Consider the following 19,425-nt stretch of genomic DNA (forward strand, 5'->3'; position numbering starts at 1 on the left):
CAGTGCAGACACTAAGATCAGCAATTAATAAATGGGACCTCATGAAACAGAAGTTTTTGCAAGGCTAAGGCACCATCAAAAGGACAAAACTGCACCCTACAGAATGAGAAAAGATATTCGCCAGCCCTACATCTGACACAAGACTAATATCCAAAGTGTATAAATAATTCAAGAAATTTGACACGACCAAGCCAAATAATCCAATTAAAAATTGTGGTACAGAGCTAAACAGAGAATTCTCAATAGAGGAATCTGGAATGGGTGAAAAGCACTTAAACAAATGTACACCAGTATTAGTCATCAGGGAAATGCCAATCAAAATAACCCGAGATTCCATCTTACACCTATTAGAGTGGCCAAGATCAAAAACTGAAATGATACCTCATGATGGCAAGGATGTGGATGAAGGGAAAACACTATTCTATTTCTGGTGGGATTGTAAATGTGTACAACCACTTTGGAAATTAATTTGGTGGTTTCTCAGAAACTTGGGAATGGTTCTATTTCAAGATCTAGCTATACCAGTCCTAGACAAAAGATGGCCTACTACACCACAATGGCACTTGCTCAGCTGTGTTCATAGCAGATTTATTCATAAATGACGTTTTAAAATTTGCTTCTTTGGGGGTTTAAAGTTTATTTGGATTTATAGTCTTTAATGACAATGCATATAAAATGACTGTTTAAGTTAGCATATCATTTACTTAAACCAAATGGATATAAATGATTGCACTGAAGTAATAAGCTTTTACAAGAACTGCTTTATAGAAGATAAACTATAGATGGTCCTTTGACTGACACAGGTGCAGTGTTATCCATTGAGGTATAAATTACAGATCAAGAGTTTACTGTTCCCTTTGTGTTGAATATTCTGATAACTGGATGTTTCATATGACTGAAAATATAATAAAATGGGTATTTTATTTTATTAAGTTTGAAAGGAAATAGATGTCTGATATTATATTCTGTTCCAGCTTGACATAGAAGGCAAGCAGTTCTTGGCCTGTGAAACCTGAGTGGCAGTGCCTGGCTGTCAGTATGCTGGCCCCAATGTTGATGGACAAGATTAGCTTTGGCTCCAGGTGAGTTGAGTGTGTCCAACAAGGCCACTTCTCCATCATTTTTTGTCGCATCTCTGCCATCCTTATCCTACAAAACTCATACTGAAGCTTCACATGTGCTTTTTAAATACTGGAATATTTTGTGTTTAAAAAGAATTATGATTTTGAAATTCTATTATGTCTCTAAAATCAATGCATACTTCTCCCACACAACTGTAAATGGCAGAATTTATAGCAATGCATAGATTTAATTTTTAGACAAGGGTCAACATACCTGAGGAATCCATTCCCCACCATCAGCACCCAAAGCTGGTATTCTAATTAAACTACTTCTTGAGTACATAAAATTACATAGTACAATAGAACATTAATGTATATCCTACATTAAATTATTTTCCCCTAGCAAGCTCCAAGAAAAGGTTGTGATTACATACCTGAGGATAGGAGGGGCAAATTCCAACAGTGTTTCCTTGTACCAAACCAACTCTTAAAACACAGATGCCAAAAAGCTGACCTACCCCAGAGACAACCTCAAGTTTTATAAGTTACAGAGTAGACAATTCAGACTGGCAAACTGCTCAATGACCCAAAAGACTCCCTTATTTCTGATTTCAAAACTAGAAAAGTCTCAATCTCTAACACATTTAACCATGATTTCCTTTACTAAAATATATGGCTATAGAAAAGCATCAGCATGAAATTGTCATTGGCTAGAGTCATAGACTATTGAGTCCAAAAGAAAACATGGATATTAACAACTAAGTTACAATCATTTTTATATTTTGCTAAACCTGCAGAGCAGTCTTCTTTTTTTTAAATTTTGTGTGTAATTCCCTTTGATTCTCTTCTTTAAGCAGGTTCAAGGACAAACAAAAAAGAAATTAAAAGAATCAGGTATTCTATGGGCAGGGCTATGAAAAGATAGAAAGCACACAATAAGCATTTGGACTGTATATCAAGTATCTTAATGGCTCTGGCTTTTGACATAGCAATTCTATATGTAGTGATTTAATGTAATGCAATAATTAGTAATGTCTAAAAAGATTTAAACAATAGAATGTTTCTTACAATCTGTTTTAATGGCATTGAAAATTATGAACATTTCAAGTATGTTCATATAGAACTTATAACAGGGTATTTTTCAATAGTGAAAATCTATTTAACTATTAGAAATTGTTTCAAAAGCACCATACTTCTAAAATAATAAAAAGCAGTCATATTTATAAATGAGAAAGATGAGGATTTTAATATTTTTCTGTGTATAAAAAAAGAAGAGTTGCAATGAAGTCCTCATTATAAAATCTTCTTAAGATTTTAATGCCATATATATATATATATATATACATATGTGTGTGTGTATAATCCATATGCATATATTGATTAAGCTTCTGTATTCTAGTCTATATTTTTTAATAATCACTAAGTCTGAATCTTATACATAAGGAAACAATAGGATTGTGTGAAGGAAATGCAACAAAAAGAATAACTTTATTTCCCAGAGTCACTAAAAGGATTTCCAAATATTACAGTAAAATGGCTTATTATGTATGAAATCAAGGTACATTCACATGTTATTTATTTATTCATTTATTTATTTATTCATTTATTTATTTATTTATTTATTTATTTATTTATTTATTGGTCTCCTGGGTTTCTCTGTATAACCCTGGCTGTCCTGTAACTCACTTTGTAGACCAGGCTGGCCTCGAAATCAGAAATCTGCCTGCCTCTGCCTCCTGAGTGCTGGGATTAAAGGCTACCACGCCTGGCTCACATGCTATTTTGTAATAAGGAAAAGAATCCTCTTTTTCGAGTGATGACAAGAGTTGCTCTCTAGTTACTATATAAATTCTACAAATAATGGCCAGAATGTGGGTAATACCTACATTATGCTCAAATACATTGTACATTTTTGTGGGAACTTATAGAATAATTGATACCTGTTACATAAATGTCAATATTAGTATATGTTTTACATTTATATAAAGTATATATAAAATATTAATATGTTTTACATTTGTATAAAGTATATGTATATAAAATCCATATGCATATATTGTTTCTGTATTCTAGTCTATATTTTTTAATAACCACTATGTCTGAATCTTATACATAAGGAAAAATTAGGATACCTGTTATGTGAAATGTGAATATTTCTCACATAATATAAATAATAATATTTCTCACATAATAGGTTAAACATTTTACCAATTTCACACAAGGTATTAAAATGCTGTCAGTTTATATATATTAATAATCAATTCAGAATCACCATTAATGTGTTGGTATAGGCCAGATTTGAATTTTCTACTTCCACTTTTCTGTCTTCCATTTCCATGTCTGTCTGTTGTATGAGTCAGAATCCTGGCCTTAGCTCTCTTTTGAGTCTATTCCTGTATGTCTGTAACTTTGTCTAATATGCCTTTTGAGTGTTTCTGTCGCTAACAAAGGACTTTAACTCTGTATTTATTAAGTAACCAAGAAAATATCACATGGCAAAGGAATGACTTACTTTCCCTAAATATTTACGAGAGTTTTACAAGGGATTCAGTCAATGACTCCACCTGACCCAGATAACACAGTAGTCAAGTACCCCTGTTTATCAAGCAAATCTGTACATTGCATTGACTATTTGTGTTGGAAGTTCATTTTGTCAGGTTTCCTCCATTTGTTATTTTCAGAAAATTATTATCAAAACACACATGCATTATTATTGGGACAAGAACATGGAAGAGAACATAACTTAAGGTTATAGCTATGCTTTATCTTAAGTTGTAAGAGTTTATTACATGGGAAATTCAATGCATTTAAGGCTGATTTTTACATAGTCCTCTCAAAGGCTACTCAAACAAACAGGCTGAGTGAACAATAAGATAGCAGTCTTAAGGTACAAGTGACCTTATGACATATTATATGTCTCTGAGGTCCAGTAAAAGTTCCAGTGTTTAGCATATGATATGTTTTCATAATATTGCATCACCATATTTCAACATTCATTTATATGTGGCATAAATATTACAGTGTGATATTTATAAGACAGATATTGATGGATAATGATAATTAAGAAAATTATCATTGTATAAATAATCATAGGATTGAATATGTTGCTTATCAAATCTCTGAAATTTACTTTTTTGGGGGGGAGGGGCTGATATGTTTTTATGTTATTCTTTTTATGTCATTTTGTGGTGCATATAAATTTTACACTTATTTTTATTATATAGTGACAATTTTTAAAGCACTGATAGTTAGCTTTCCCAGATACCTATGTTTCTATTGATGAGGTCTTCGAACTTTGGAACTGTCCATCAAATTTGAGTGCCCTATAAAAATTCTGACCCATATTACCCTGAATTCAAAGAACACAAAAGATATCTAGGCTAAAATTTAGTATCAACTAACACACTCCCCACTGTCTGCCTCTGAAGAGATACAAATAGCCCATGCTCATACATTTATTTCTACTTAAACTTTTCAGAAAAAAAGAAATATTTACAATTACAAAATAATCGATAACCTTTCCTTTCCTATTCCTTCCTCTATCACTTAGTCATTTTTCCTCCTCCCTCCATCACTTCAACAAAGAGATACAGTTAGACCATATTCCTTGCACACTTTTACACACCTTTTCATTCAAATTTCATCATAATTAAAGTTAATCCTCATCAAATCATCTTTAGCAACAGCATACTTTTGCTCTTTTTGTAATTAAGTATGGAAAAGCACAGAGAAGAAAGTGAAAGACGATCTTCCCAGATAGGGCATACCATCTTGTCCTCAATACACATAGAGCTAAATTCGTGAGCAAGTATATTGATAGTTTTGTTACTTCTTTTTATATCATTTTCAAACCACCTACCATAAGGATAAATTATGTGCTTATCTATATATCTCCATAAAAGATAAAAACCAACAATTCATAGCAGAAATTAGAAGAATAGTAGAACAAATAAATGCAGTATATTTAAATTGTGGAATACCAATGTAGCTGTGAATTGACCTCAAGTACTTGTTCTTGAGCCATGTAGAAAGTTCAAAACTCTGGTCTCGCCAGTCCCTTTGGGCCTCTGAATACTAACTTGCTCATAAGCTTTGTATTGTCTTGCTATCAGAATCAACTAATATTTCTTAAAGTCAAAACAAAACAAAACTTTATACAAAATTTTAACTATTATGCATTTTAGGCAAAGATATTTATTATATTTAATATGCAGTCAAAGAATAAAGTTTCAAGAAGAAAAATGGCTTGCAGAAATTTATTTTTGTAAATTTAAAAAATATGTAGATATGTGATCCTGATTGAGCTTGAAAAGGAGCATCTACTAAATCAATTTCAGTTGTTTTAAAGATTTGTTTTTAGTGCATGCATTTGTGCATATGTACATGCATTATGTGCATAAGCTTGTGTGTGCATGCATGTGTGCATGTTGTGTGTGTATGTGTGTGTGTGTGTGTGTGTGTGTGTGTCTCCACTAAGGCATCAGATTTCCCTGCAGATGCAATTACAGGTAGTTATGCCAACTGATGTGGGTGCCAAAAGCTGAACTTGGGTCCTCTGTACAAAGAGAAATACTCGGAAACTGAGCCATCTCCAAAGCACAAGGCTACTGAATTTGAGCCTAAATTATTTTACTCATTATGCTTTTTATGTGAGATAAGTTTTACCATCACTAAGCAAAATTAAAAATGGTGGCAAAAACTTTTAATCCCAGCACTGGGAGGGTAGAATTCAAGGTAATTCTGGTCTATATAGCAAGTTACAGTTGAATAGGGCTACATAATGAGACCTTGCCTCAAAATTATAAAAACATTAGTTATTATCAATTCAAACGATGTTAGAAGTCACTGGAATCACTTGGTTTTGCTTCCCTCTTTGTCTTTGTTTTGTGCTCTCTCTCTCTCTCTCTCTCTCTCTCTCTCTCTCTCTCTCTCTCTCTCTCTCTCTCTCTCTCTCTCTCTCTCTCTCTTTCATAGCATTTTATGACTTTGTTTTCTTTCCTGATGGTGTGAAGCCTCTTCAGAAAAATATTTGTTGAGAAAGTTTCCTCTCTTTTACTACCCATTAATTCAGCCAGTTTCAAAGATTCCTCTTAGAAAAGGGAATATTCCTCTCCTCTTAGAGAAGGGAATTCATAGCTGGAGAAAACCCAAGTATAATGGCATAAAGCTGTTCATTTTCATGATATCTACTCACAAAACACATGTAATATGAAGATCAGGGCATAGAACTTTAAGACAGAATTGATTCATTGATCTAGAAGTTAATTCCTGCCACATATTCATGACTTTATGATCTCAAATTTCAGAAGAACTACACATGTATCAGTGAAAGTTATTGTTACCAAAAACTGTAGCAATGCTAGACTTTATCATTGGAATTATATTTCCTGAATTATTGAAAAATTCACATGATGCTACAAAATATTTTTCACACAGTGGGTGTCAATAATCATTTAAGACTATACTTGTAGAATAAATTAAGATCAATCAGTAGTTCACATTTAAAACCCATAGATTTCCATGTAACATGTAATAGAATCATGGTGAATTAGATTGCTAATAACCAAAATTCAGGTGTGTTTTCCCATGTCCTTTACTCAAGTAAAGACAATGTAAGTGGCTGGAAAGTCACCTGGGAATGGAATGAGACTGATTTAAATGAGGCTTTTTATTTTTCTAACTAAAGATATGGAACCAAGCAAAACATACCAAAACATGCTATGACATGGAAATATGCTCAGGGTATAAAAGCCCTTCAGGCTCTGACAGAGGACCAAGGTTTGGATCCCAGCACCCCTGTCCTATGGGTTATAATCACCTGTAACTCAGCTCCAAGTTTCCAATGCCCTCTTCTGGATTTGATAGACTCTTGCCCTCCCATGCAAATATGCCTACATAGGCACACTTGTACACATGTACTTAGAAATAAAGCCTAATAACTTCAAAGAATATACTAACTCCTACTAAGTTCACTGTCCTACACTGGATCTGTGCAAAATATAGATATCAGGAAATGTTTTAAGTAATTTATCACTCACTGTAGCAAACACAGCATATATAATGATCTTAATAGTATATCATATGCTATCTATACACATTATCAAGTAACTATCATAGTTTTATGTGCTAAGAGACAAAAAGAGACTGCACGTCAGTTTATTTGCTTGTTAAACACAAATGTGGTAGACAACCAAGAAGGAGGTGGAAGGAAGCTGAATTTGAAATGAATCAAATAGCGTAGATGTATGGGCTAGAGACCTGACAGTGACCATGAAGCAGATGGTAGGCTCCCAGCAATGACTTCAATATAAAGGGCACAGGAATTGACAGGATTTGTAATGCAGGGAAGTAATAAAAGGGCAAGGCAAAAAGGATCAGCATGTGTATGTTGTTGTGTCTTCAGTTTCATTCTAAGATTTTTTTATTGATTTTTTTTATGTGTCCTCCTCTGATAATCCATGTGCTTTATATACTGGGCAGAACCCTTCCAAAATGCCCAGTAGGAATGATTTTATACAACATTTATATAAGTGTGGGAATGTCTGATATTTTAACATGATTGAGTATATAATGTTTATCATTGCATCCATGGAGGACACAGTAGGATTTAATGTCACAGAATGAACAAAACCAACTTCTAAGCCATACCAAGTAAGATAAAATGAAGAATCTTTCTCTTACAGCATTAAAACATCTTAATTTTCTACAACAAATAATACTAGGTTCATAAATTAGAACCCTTTATAAGCAGTAAAATTTATCTCAGTATTTTATAGGAAGCCTTTTTTTATTTATAGTAAATAAATAAAAATTCAAATTTATGATTGGATAATACTGAATAAGGTATAGATTAACATACAAAGGTTATATAACATGAATATTCAGCAACTTGCTTTATCTTTTTGAACAAAAGCCAGAACTTTGATTTCACAAAGCGCCTTTTTCAATTATTTTATCAAATGTCCTAATGTCTTCACACTATTAATTCAGTAACTATGCAAATTCTTCAATATTTTACACACAAAGAGACAGGGTAAAGAGGGGAGAGAAAAAGATGAGAGAGAGAATTAAAAATGGAATTACCCTGTAACAATGTAACAGTGAACTTATTAGACTCTGGAGGTTAACAAATAAAAAGCCCACAGTCAGGAATGGATTACATTTTTTTTGGAGTTGTTGACCCATAAATTCCAACAGACCCTCAAATGTCATAGGCAATTGCTGTTGATCTTGGTTGTCCTCTAGACCTTGTGGTGTGACCCTATTATTGAAGACAGCATGTACTTGAAATACAGAACATAGAGAAATTAAGCTTAATTATTACACAAAAGTTTTGTCTCTATTGACTATGTTTCATAGCAATAGAAGGTGCTGTCCACAGTACTGGAAGAGAAAAGAAAAAAAAAAAACAAAAACAAAAACCATCATAAGCAGTGATTAAACCCACAAGCTTCAGTAATGAGTGACTGGCAAGATATATCACTGGTGCCTTAGAAGCATGAACACATGAGAAGTAAACAATCAACTTCTGATTGACTACGTTACCCTCCAGAAAAAATAAATTCTTATCCGGAAAACATTGAGGCTAATAACCAGTGACTGGACAGGTTATAAGCCATAGAAGAAAACCCATTACTATTTATACTGATTCCAACTGACTTCGTTTTAGTCAGTGTTCTATTACTGCAAAGGGATATCATGACCCCAACAACTCATATAAAGTAAAACACTTAACTGGGGCTTGCTTGCAGTTCAGAGGTTTAGACCATTGTCATTGTGAATGAGATACAGCATGAAGGTAGACATGATCCTGGAGAGTAGCTGCGAGTTCTATATCCAGAGCCACAGACAGCAGGCAGAGAGACACTGGGCTAGGCTGGAGCATTTGAAACCCCAGAGTCCACCCCAAAATGACATACCCCTACAAGGCCATGCCTACTCCTAGAAGGCCATAACTCCTAATCCCTATCAAGTAACACCATTCTCTAATGACAAAGTATGCATATATATGAGTCTATGGGAGGTCATTCTCATTCAAACTACTACGTACTTTAATCAACTGCTCTCTCAGCCCTCAGCTGAGAAGCATCCATTTGCAGCGATTGTGGTTAACACAGAGACTTGGAAGAGATGCAAATAAAAACCTGTAGAATCCTCACCGATAAATGAAATATGTACATGTCACAGCCTTCTCCCTAGGTTGAGGGATCATTGTAGGTAGAAGAGAGGCAAGAAAGTCTAAGTGCCAGAAGTGATGGGTTACTAAAAGAAATATATCTATCTTCTGACCACTACAGGGAAGTTTCCCATGTGAACTCACATTGGTAGTGAAAATATCCACAAAGATGGGTGAGCCCAAGCCAGAGCAAGCATCAGCAATTAGATCAAACTTTGTCTTGAAAATCACCCCTAGACATAGGAGCTACTTATTGGCTATTGATAACTGCTGGGTGGAGAGACAGTTTTAAGAGTGTAGTCCCTAACAAATTAATTATGCTCCAAACATCCAATAACCATGCTCCAAACATCAAAGAATATGTCGGCAAAACAAATTGGTCTTGATGGGGAAAAAAATGATTTAAAAAGTCAAGAACGAGTATGCATATCTTCCTCGTGAGTATGTGGGTTGAATATGATGAAACAAGGTTACAAAACTCTCAGAGAACTAATAATAATTGTGTTCACAATAAGAGCAGGGCATGGCATCCCAAACTCCGTTGTTGGTATTGAGTATGCTCAAGCTCAAGAATTACAGACCACCCTGAGCTGTATGGTAGGTCCTTTTCCCAGACAGAGTAAAAATGGTGCTCCAACAGTTTTCAACTACCACTTCAATCAATTAATTTTGGCTTGACAGTTAACATATTTCCTTATTGAAAATCCATTTTAGGAGTAGATTGAGATGTTTAAGACTGAACTAAGAGGTTGGGGCTTGGTGTTCAGTTTTAAATTGCCTTCTTGCAAACACTCATTTGGTAGAAAATAACAAACAATGACAAAAGCAATAAAAGAGATGGCTATCAAAACATTTCTTTGAAGACAGTAACATTAGAAGGCAGGATATTAAAGATGATTTGGAGTAATCTCAGATTATAAACAGCAACAAAAGAATAAAGAGAATTTATTTTAAAGAATATGGCTGCTGGGAACTGAAAATTTTGTAAATGATAAAGCATTACTTATTTCAATATTTTTCTGCTCAATGCTGCAAAAAGTAAAGAATTTTTCTAAAAGCATTACTATGAAATTAATGATATTAGTATTTTCAAAAATGTAAACTGATTTACTTCACGGATTTTTTTTTCTGTAATATAGGACTATCTTCAATATGGTCTATTATAAATGACCTCAAATATCAGACTCTCTGCAGTTAATGCCTGTGATCTTGCTGTTGAATTTGAGGTCAGAACACAATTGACTTCCTAGTCAATATAGGCAGGTTTCTTCTTATCCGAAGTTGTAAATTTCAGCCCAATAAGAGTGTGCTTTTAGCTCACATTGTATTGAAAACAATTGTTTTACACTTTTAGATAGTAATCAGACAGTGGCTAAATGATGATATAAACCTTTGTGATCAAATTTTAGGATGTGTGTTAAATCACTTTAGGAACCCGTATCAGTGAAATAACACCATCCATACCAAAAATCATGTATATGTGGAGTCTATAATAGAAACTGCAAATACGAGTTCCTAGAGATGAAAGTATTGCTGTTCACTATCCTCCTGTCAAATATATTGATATTACAGGTATAAACATTTGAACTTTTGAAATTACATGTATACTTTCACTAACAGGAGGAAAAATGGACATCTCATCCATTGAGTAAGGCTGAAAGCAAAGAAATAATGTGCTCTATTTAAAACATACCTTTAACCTGGAAAGCAGTATGCTTTGCGAAACATAACGGTAGACTCCATATTCTTGTATGCAGACCACATGTTAATTTTCTAATTTCTGTCAAAGAATAGACCTCAATTTTCTTTTTTTATTGGATATTTTCTTTAGTTACATTTGAAATTTTATTCCCTTTCCTGGTCACCCCCAACCCCCAGAATCCTCCTATCCCATTCCTCCTCCCCCTGCTTCTTGATCCCCCACCCACATGCCCTGACATTCCCCTACAGAAGAACATTGAGCCTTCACAGGATCAAGGGTCTCTCCTCCCATTGATGCCCCAAAAGGCCATCTTCTGCAACATATGAGGCTGGAGCCATGGGTCCCTCTATGTGTACTCTTTGGTTGATTTTTCCGTCCCTGGGAGCTCTGGGTGGTCTGGTTAGTTGATATTTTTCTTCCTATTGGGTTGAAAACCCCTTCAGCTCTTTCAGTTCTTTCTCTTAACTCCTCCATTGGGGACCCTGTGCTCAGTCCAATAGTTGGCTGTGAGCATCTGTAATTTGTCAGGCTCTGGCTGCTTCTATAGCATAAAGACAAATAGGGGATCTTCTAGGCTCTTGTTTGGTAGGAGACAGTTGTTCTCTTTGTAGCAGGAAATAGTATGGCTCAAAAAGATGAGGTGCATGTAAACAATGACTTAATGCTTCTTTTAAAATATTCCTGCACAAGGAACTTAGAGGAAGAAAATTCTCTATAATTGCCAGTGTACATAAGTGACAATGATGTAAGTACTTTTTGTAGAATTAAAAACTATTCTAACTTAACTTTAAATTTATGTTTTATGAATATATATATATATATATATATATGAAATAGTCTCAAGAAGCTCATAATAACAGCAACAGAAACAGCTAGTGCCAAGTTTTTGTGTAATACGATCTTGCCATGATGTGAGACCAGCATCCAATTGCTGGACATTTGGAGGTAATTGCTTTATTTTAATGAAATATGCTGATGTTAATTATCGTAGTTTATCAGTGTTCAATATTAGTATTAACATCCTATTGTGATGTTCAGACAAGTTTTAAGATAGGTACATGATTGGCAGAATTGTCTTCTTTCGTAGATTTAATATTCTAAACTCAATTGTTTGGATAAAATTAACATTCAGTGTTCAAATTACTAAGACTGTGTAAATATTTTCATGTGCATTATTTTGGCTTAAGACTTAAGTTTTGTTAAAATTCATAAAATTAGCAATTTTTATTCCTAATTGTGAATGCAAGTATTCTTCACTGACAGCATTTGTAAACTTAAATGTTGAGAACACTACCCTTCTACTTTTTATTCTGACTTGCTCATGCTCCTTGTTTCTGCTTTGGTTTCCTGGGTATCTGATCTCTGGTAGCATATTTTCCTAGTCCTTCATTCAATATCTTGGCTTTGCCTAAACAATTTCAAGATCCCTGAGAGATGGGAAACATGAGAGTGAACACATATATTATCAAAATGGTCTTCAATGCAGGTTGCCAATAATTTTCTCTAACGGTTAAGAAGGTTATCACCTGATGTCAGCTAAACGTCCTTCTCATTTGTAGATGAGCTCTATTCACCCTTTATGTTGTCAAAGGAAACATTTAAAATTTTTAAACATTTTGATAATAAGCCTCTATCTAGATGTTGGACTAAGATGATTTTGGAGAGTGAGTTCTTTTCTCTGCATGCTGAGAAAACTTGTGTGTCTCTTCTCTAATTGTGCCTCCTAACATTTTTCATAGACTTTCATGATATCTATTAATTAGTGCTTGAATCCAGTGTATTGCTTTTTTGGTTCCATAATTTTGATGGTCAAATCTAGTCATTCAAACATATTTAGATTAATATAGTGTATATATGTTGAAGTGGGAGCTTTTCCTGAGAGAACTAGCTAAGAATGAAACATGGCTTGACTATGGATGGCACCATATTGAGTGTTAAACATAGACTGAGTGGTAGCATGCTGTGCATCCTGTTAGTCTGCAGTGAGCAGCACTGCTGCCCAAGCCTTTCTGCCTTGGATTGTCTTGACTCACACAAGCTTGGAAATAATGCAGCAAATGAGCATGGACCTGCACCTCCAAAACTCAGAACCAAAATAAATTCTCCATAACTTGTCTTTCAAGAAGTTCTCCCATTCAATTTTATATGACGATGTATTTTATTCCCAGTAGTTTAAATTGCCCTTATTTTGCTTTGTTATTATTAACATACTTTTTCACACTTAAGTATGGACCATAGGCTTTTTTTTCCTTTTTTAATCTTTAACTGACCTTCTTTAATCACAGATATTTGCCATTGTTATCACCACTTACAGTGACTTAGATTAAAATTTCACCCAGATGATAAATGTCTTCCCTTACCCACTTATATTTTAGAAGACTTTGAAGATGGGGATGGGATAGTACAATTGACTGGCCATGATTTCAGAATCAAGCAAGAGATGAATGTATAGGCCCAATGATTATTAAAGTTAACCTTGTGATTTTCTTGTATCAAGTTTCTTAGGTGGGTTTTCCATTCAGAATAAACTACATAGGCTTCAGTGATGGGAGAAGATTAAAACATAGAGTATATTCCATGCAGGGAAGGAGAACAGCAACATTATAATGTCACTACCTTCTCTTCCCATATTTTATCAATAACTTTCCAGCATATGGTTCTGACCTGTCTAGGTCTGCTCACTGGAGTTCTGTAGTTTCTGTTAACTGAGAGGTGTGCCAAGTCAGATAAATCAGTCCTTTTGTTCATCTAATTCTTGACCTTACCAGTTCATAGACATAGTATATATGAGCAGGACAGTACCTCTAAAATCACAGAGGCTATCTGAACTAGAGTCTGACCTTGTATTGAGTTTGTGAGTATCAGACAGGTTCTTTCTGGGTTTTTTTATACCTCTATCTCCCTATGTATACAATAGAGACTATCTTAAAAGCACTCTAGTTCTTGAGTTAGGACAGTGCTCAAAAAGATATCAACTGATGTTGACTCACCTTTGGCCAAAACTCTTACTTTGTACTCATGTCTGCATTTAGACTACTGTGTGCTTATATTTTTACTTCATTTTGTTTTTTTGTTTTTTGTTTAAAAAAAAAAAACATTCATTTTACCACAGGAATGGGGGAGGAAAGCACATTAATTCTTGGATCATTGAGATTGATAGGGTTTAATATGTGGATTTTAATTCTTAATTTTCCCATTGGTTTTTTCCACTAGATAATAGTACAACTTTTTTAATAATTTTTGAAGGTTTTTTTGTGTTTATTTTCATTTTTGAGACATGTTCTCACACTGCAGGAAAGAGTCTAATTTATTTTTCAACATTCATTTTCTTAAGACCAAGATAAAACAATTTCCTAAAATAGTTTTTAAAATCCAAGATTTATAGATTAAAAAATATTCATACTTTCTTCTGAGCTATTTACTATAAGTCATAGGTGACTGCCATAAACTCTTGGGTCACCAGTCATTGTTAATTTTGATACTCTGAGACTGTTTGATGGAGGTCCTCTATTTGGGATGATTTGGGGATATTCCTAGTTAAACATCACAAGTGACAGTACAGAAAAGATTTCTACTTTACTTTGTCTAACCCATTAAACAGGCCACAGAATCCTGTCCTTTTTGTGCACCGATATTTATGTTATAGAAATTCACTGTTATTTAAATATTTATAGAATGAGAGTTGAGAGCGGCACGTTTGAAAAGCAGTTAATAATGAACAGACATCAAGGGAGCTATCATTATAACAGCAAAGTGCTTTGCAACTCCAATAACTTCAGTAGTGCAGAAGCAGGCCATCAAACTTAATTAAAAGCAGTCAAAAATAAACTGAGAAATTGAACTGTAAAAGGCAGCCCTTTGCCAGAAGCTGAAGGCAGAAAGAAAGCAAGGGACAGCCTTGAAAGTGGTAATGAATTGATAAGCCTTACTGCCTGCAACTTGTAATTCGCTCTGTCAGATTTTAGTATCAGTTAAACTAGATTAATAGAGCAATCACTGATTCTCTATCTTAAATCCTTCTTTGTCAGCCCCTTATTATAGGCTCCCATGATAGATGGAAGCCTGAGTGGGTCAAAATTTCTATGCTTTCTCTGCCCAATCACTCTGTAAATAATGCTGGCATCCACATTCACTGGAAACCAGCATTCTGATATTTTACGAAGCAGAAGTAAATTCAGTTATTGACAGACTGTAGCCCTCACTTCCACAGTAGCTTAGCTTGTTTTTAATCAACAGTGGAGGAGATCGGCTGGATTGTGGACTGACAAGCCTAGCATCACCAGGGGCTGCCAATGGAAAGTGAATGATAAAGAGAAGATAATAAATTGACTGTGGTTCCAAGCACACAGATTATTGCGGGCTGCAGGACCAGCACTACAAGGCCAGAAACAATTTGCCCTCCATCATTTTGCTCTTGTAATAATGGTCTTTAATGAAGCTAGTGCCTCCCTGCTGTGGCCTTGTTATGTTTTTTTTCAACATCAGTGAGAAATAGATTTCCCCGAATTGTAAGTGAGCTAATGAAACAGCAGGAATATTGAAGCAGAGGATCAATTACTTTTTTTGCAGTAATTTTCAAGTTGAAATGGCTCTAATGCAGATTATCCTGACAAGATAAACCAGCTTATTGAAAAGCAGTGTGCAAGTGATACAACACACACAAAAAAAGCTGAAGTAGACGAATGGTTATGTTTTCTAAAATCTTTCAATATGACTACACAGTGTCCATTCAAACAGTGAGTGTTTGAGACATGACACAATTTTAAGGCAAGGACACAACAAATATAGTACTTTATTTTTGTCATAATTTAAATGTGAAAATATAAAACATATGTTAGAGTTCTTCTGAAATATTCGAACACTGTTGCTTATGTTTTGAATTCTAAATATTGTAACTTGAAGAAATGTTATATGCTTGGTGTGGAAACATAGATATTCAGACCAAGATGGGCCTAGGAGGTATACAGCTGCTGTTAATGAAGCAAGACACACAGCATTGTGGCATTGTGACACACTCTCTTATTTGTGAAGAGCTTTTAAAACCACCATGCAATTCAATCCTGTCAGCAATCCTAATAAGACTGGCGTTCAAACAGGTGTTGCAATCTTACAAATGCTACAGTAATGAAGAAGCAAGCTCAGGCAGGTTAGATAATTAACACCAGGTCACACAAGCACCTGAACCCACATAAGAGCCCACTGCCCTTTCCACTTAGTACTTACAAGAAATACCAACTTTCAAATTTCAAATCACTGAGCTGTAATATAGTCTGCGTTAGCAGAGTATGTAATTTCCATTTCCATCAGCTGCAGTCAACCAGCAACAACGTCTTTGTGCTGATATGGGAGTCACATAGATCAATGGAACTGTAGAGAATGAGGCTTCCAGTATGCTTGGTGTGACTATTCTGAAGCATAGATGGATCTCAGAGTTTCTAAAAGGTTTGTAAATAGGAATACATTTGACTTGTAAATGAGAAGGCTTCAGTTCTATTCCCAACATCCATGTACCAAGAACAAGACACAGTTGAAGTTTCTGCACAGAGGACACAGAGACAGATTTTCTAGTGTTACAAACTAATCTGCTAAGTAAGTTCTTAGCCCATTTTGGACTCAGCTTCAAAAATTAAAGCTAAAGACAATGTATTTGGCACCTGAGGAATGGCACCCAACGTTTATTCTGGTCTTTGCACATACACACCCACAACACATGTGTGCAAATGCACATGCACACATGGTATATGACTATAAAAAAGGCACTAAATACTATATCCTTAGTTTTAAAATACCATAAATCTAAAGTAACTTAATACATGTCTATTCAAAATGCCATAGCTTGCCACATAGCATTCACACTCTAGAGTTGGGTCATTTACACATGATTCTTGTTCATATCACTGGCTCACTGCAACTGCTTGGTATGTATACAAAGAGAACTACTGCAGATCACTAGTATAGGGAAAGATCAAACTTCAAAAACTAAACTTTATATTCTACTGAGCGTGCACAGCATTTAAGACCTTATAAAGTAATGAACAGTCTTCAGCAGCATGTGTTGGCTTTGTGCTCTGTGCCCGAGGCTTTGCTAAGGACTCTGTGCACTGCTCTTTATAGCAAACAATAAAATGCAGATACCAGCATGGTTCGAGTTTTACATACAAAGCAAATAAGGTACATCACATTTAAGTACCTTGCTTAAGATAATCCTACAAAACTGCTAAGTGATGAAGCCCACATGCAAAACACCTCTGTATGCATGTGAACAGCTTCCATTCCACTGTCACCAAAAAGACAAATAAGGAAGAAAAAAATAAAAGGAAAAAAAGAATCTGCTCTTTCAGTTATCACAGTTTTGCTCATATTAAAACAAAAATTCTGATAACTGAAGCATGTATGTAGTTTCTAAACAGAATGATTTTGCTCAAATATGCACAAGGTACTTACGGTCGGCATAAACCCTATTTTGCTTGATAAGTTCATATGATTTCTGTTTCAGTGTTATGGGGTTATTTTAACTCTTTGGGGAGTACAGAATTGTATCTTATAACATGTAATGACCTTTGTAAGAATTCCAATTACCCCAATGATTGAGGTGTATAATCATCGTATGTCACACAGCATCTTTAAATATAAACTGTATGATGAACACTGAGCACAACATGGCTTTTAACATAAAAGAATATTTAAGGCAATCTTGTTATGGAAAATTGTGTGTGTGTCTGCATGTGTCTCTGTGTGTTTCCCAGTAATCACACATAGGCACACATTCCATATGTGTGAATTCACCGACCTTATAAATGGAATTGGCTCCAGCAATTCAATCCTTTGTGCATTTCAACAACCAATTGTGGGTGTGCACAGAACAATATAATTGGTCAATACAAATTTGCCTCCTAAAGTTGAATCAGGAGACAGATTCCCTGTCAGTTTTTAAAATGAAAGTGTTTCCTTGATTGCCTTGTTAGTATTACTACTTTTCTCCTGTTTCTATTTTTGTGGGCTTTTACTGTTTAAGACAAGTCTTTGGTATCAAAATGCTGTGCTGGCAGTGCTGCTGTGTCATGTTGTCCCTGGCGTAGGAGCTAATTACATTACATAGGCTTCATTCAAGCATGAGTCATGGGGCTACCGACTGTGATTTCAGTCAATACTAAAAACTGTTTTCCTTTTGACTAATTCTGTATAGCCAAGACTATAGAAGTCATCAGAATAATGGTTATGTACATATTATGCTTATCGAACACAAAGCTGCCATTTATCCTAATCCATTCTGCAAGACAAGAAATAAGGGAAACATAATTAGAAAGAAAGAAAAAGAATAGGAAACAACGCAAAAGCAATGCTTTGAAAGTGCAGAGCACACAAGAGATTAAACTAGATCATCTTAAGTTTCTGAATAGAGGATGGTCAACATCATACAGCTCTGTTTTATTTACAGTTTTGCATAATTGTGCTTAGAATTGGAGAGAAATACAGCAAACATGAAATAAACCCACAGGCATCCTGGAGAAACTGCAGCATCATGGGAGAGAGGAGAAGCATATATAAAACCATTTGTGTTGTACTGTACATCACAGAGCATATGCAAAGAAACAGTGCAAGTTTGAGCTATGGGACTATTCTGAAAACGAAATTAAACAACCCTTTCCTTAGAGCCTCTCAGAAGTATTTACGTAAATACCAGCCTCACTAAAAATATGTCATTTTATATTATTATTTTTGAGATAGAATGCATTTGAGTGTTGAGTAGGTGGGAAGTTGGGAGGATCTGAGAAAAGTTGGGGGAGAGAAAACTCCAATTACAATAGATTGTATGGAAAACATCTATTTTCAATGGAAAGAAATATGATAGTGGATGTGTACATTCATAAATGCATATGCTTTGTGATATTTTACCACAAGATACCTTAAATCTCAAGAGTGAGAAAATATTCTATGTATAGCATATCAGTTATATTTATATGAAAAAAATTGATGGATATTGAGATTCTAATAAAAGAATGGATATAGAGTACTGATGTTAGCAAAAATTTCTTAGGGAAATATATAAGCTGATAGTCTGTATTTTTAAAACTTATTTTTAGATAAAATGTGAAATGTAGTTGCTGAAATTGTTTTAATTATTTTCTTTATAAAATTCCTATTTTATTGCATTGAAATCCAGCTTTAACTATACACATATACATCTGTTTGCAAACTCAGAATGTTCAGAGTGACTCAATAACAGGAACATTAATTGTTTTTAATCAGCTTTAAAGACATCCACTAATAGTTGGTGTTTACCCACAGATGCGTTCTCTGTGGGGACAAGGATGTGTGTGCTTGCATCAGACTAGTAACATTTGCCTAATTGGCAGAGGAAATTTACTTAGCAAAGGTTCACGTAATTCATTAGTCACCCAAGTTTGGTCCATAGTCAGTGAGATCTAGAAGGGTTATACAACTTTCCAACTCCTCTGGCCATCACTGTATAGAAGTAAGTTTGA

At 34.6% G+C, this 19,425-nt stretch overlaps 1 protein-coding gene across 23 annotated transcripts in view; it reads left to right on the top strand.

Moving 5' to 3' along the window:
* Positions 1-19,425, top strand: part of Ptprd (protein tyrosine phosphatase receptor type D) — a 2,287,128-nt gene that overhangs the window by 646,010 nt on the left and 1,621,693 nt on the right. For all 23 annotated transcript variants that reach the window (XM_085839214.1, XM_085839210.1, XM_085839224.1 and 20 more), the window contains exon 4: positions 975-1,082. The gene's annotated coding sequence lies outside the window, so the exon portion shown is untranslated. The remainder of the gene's footprint in view (positions 1-974; positions 1,083-19,425) is intronic.

This window comes from Mus caroli, unplaced genomic scaffold, assembly GCF_978045245.1.
Source record: "Mus caroli unplaced genomic scaffold, Mus_caroli_1 scaffold_6, whole genome shotgun sequence".
Taxonomy (NCBI): domain Eukaryota; kingdom Metazoa; phylum Chordata; class Mammalia; order Rodentia; family Muridae; genus Mus; species Mus caroli.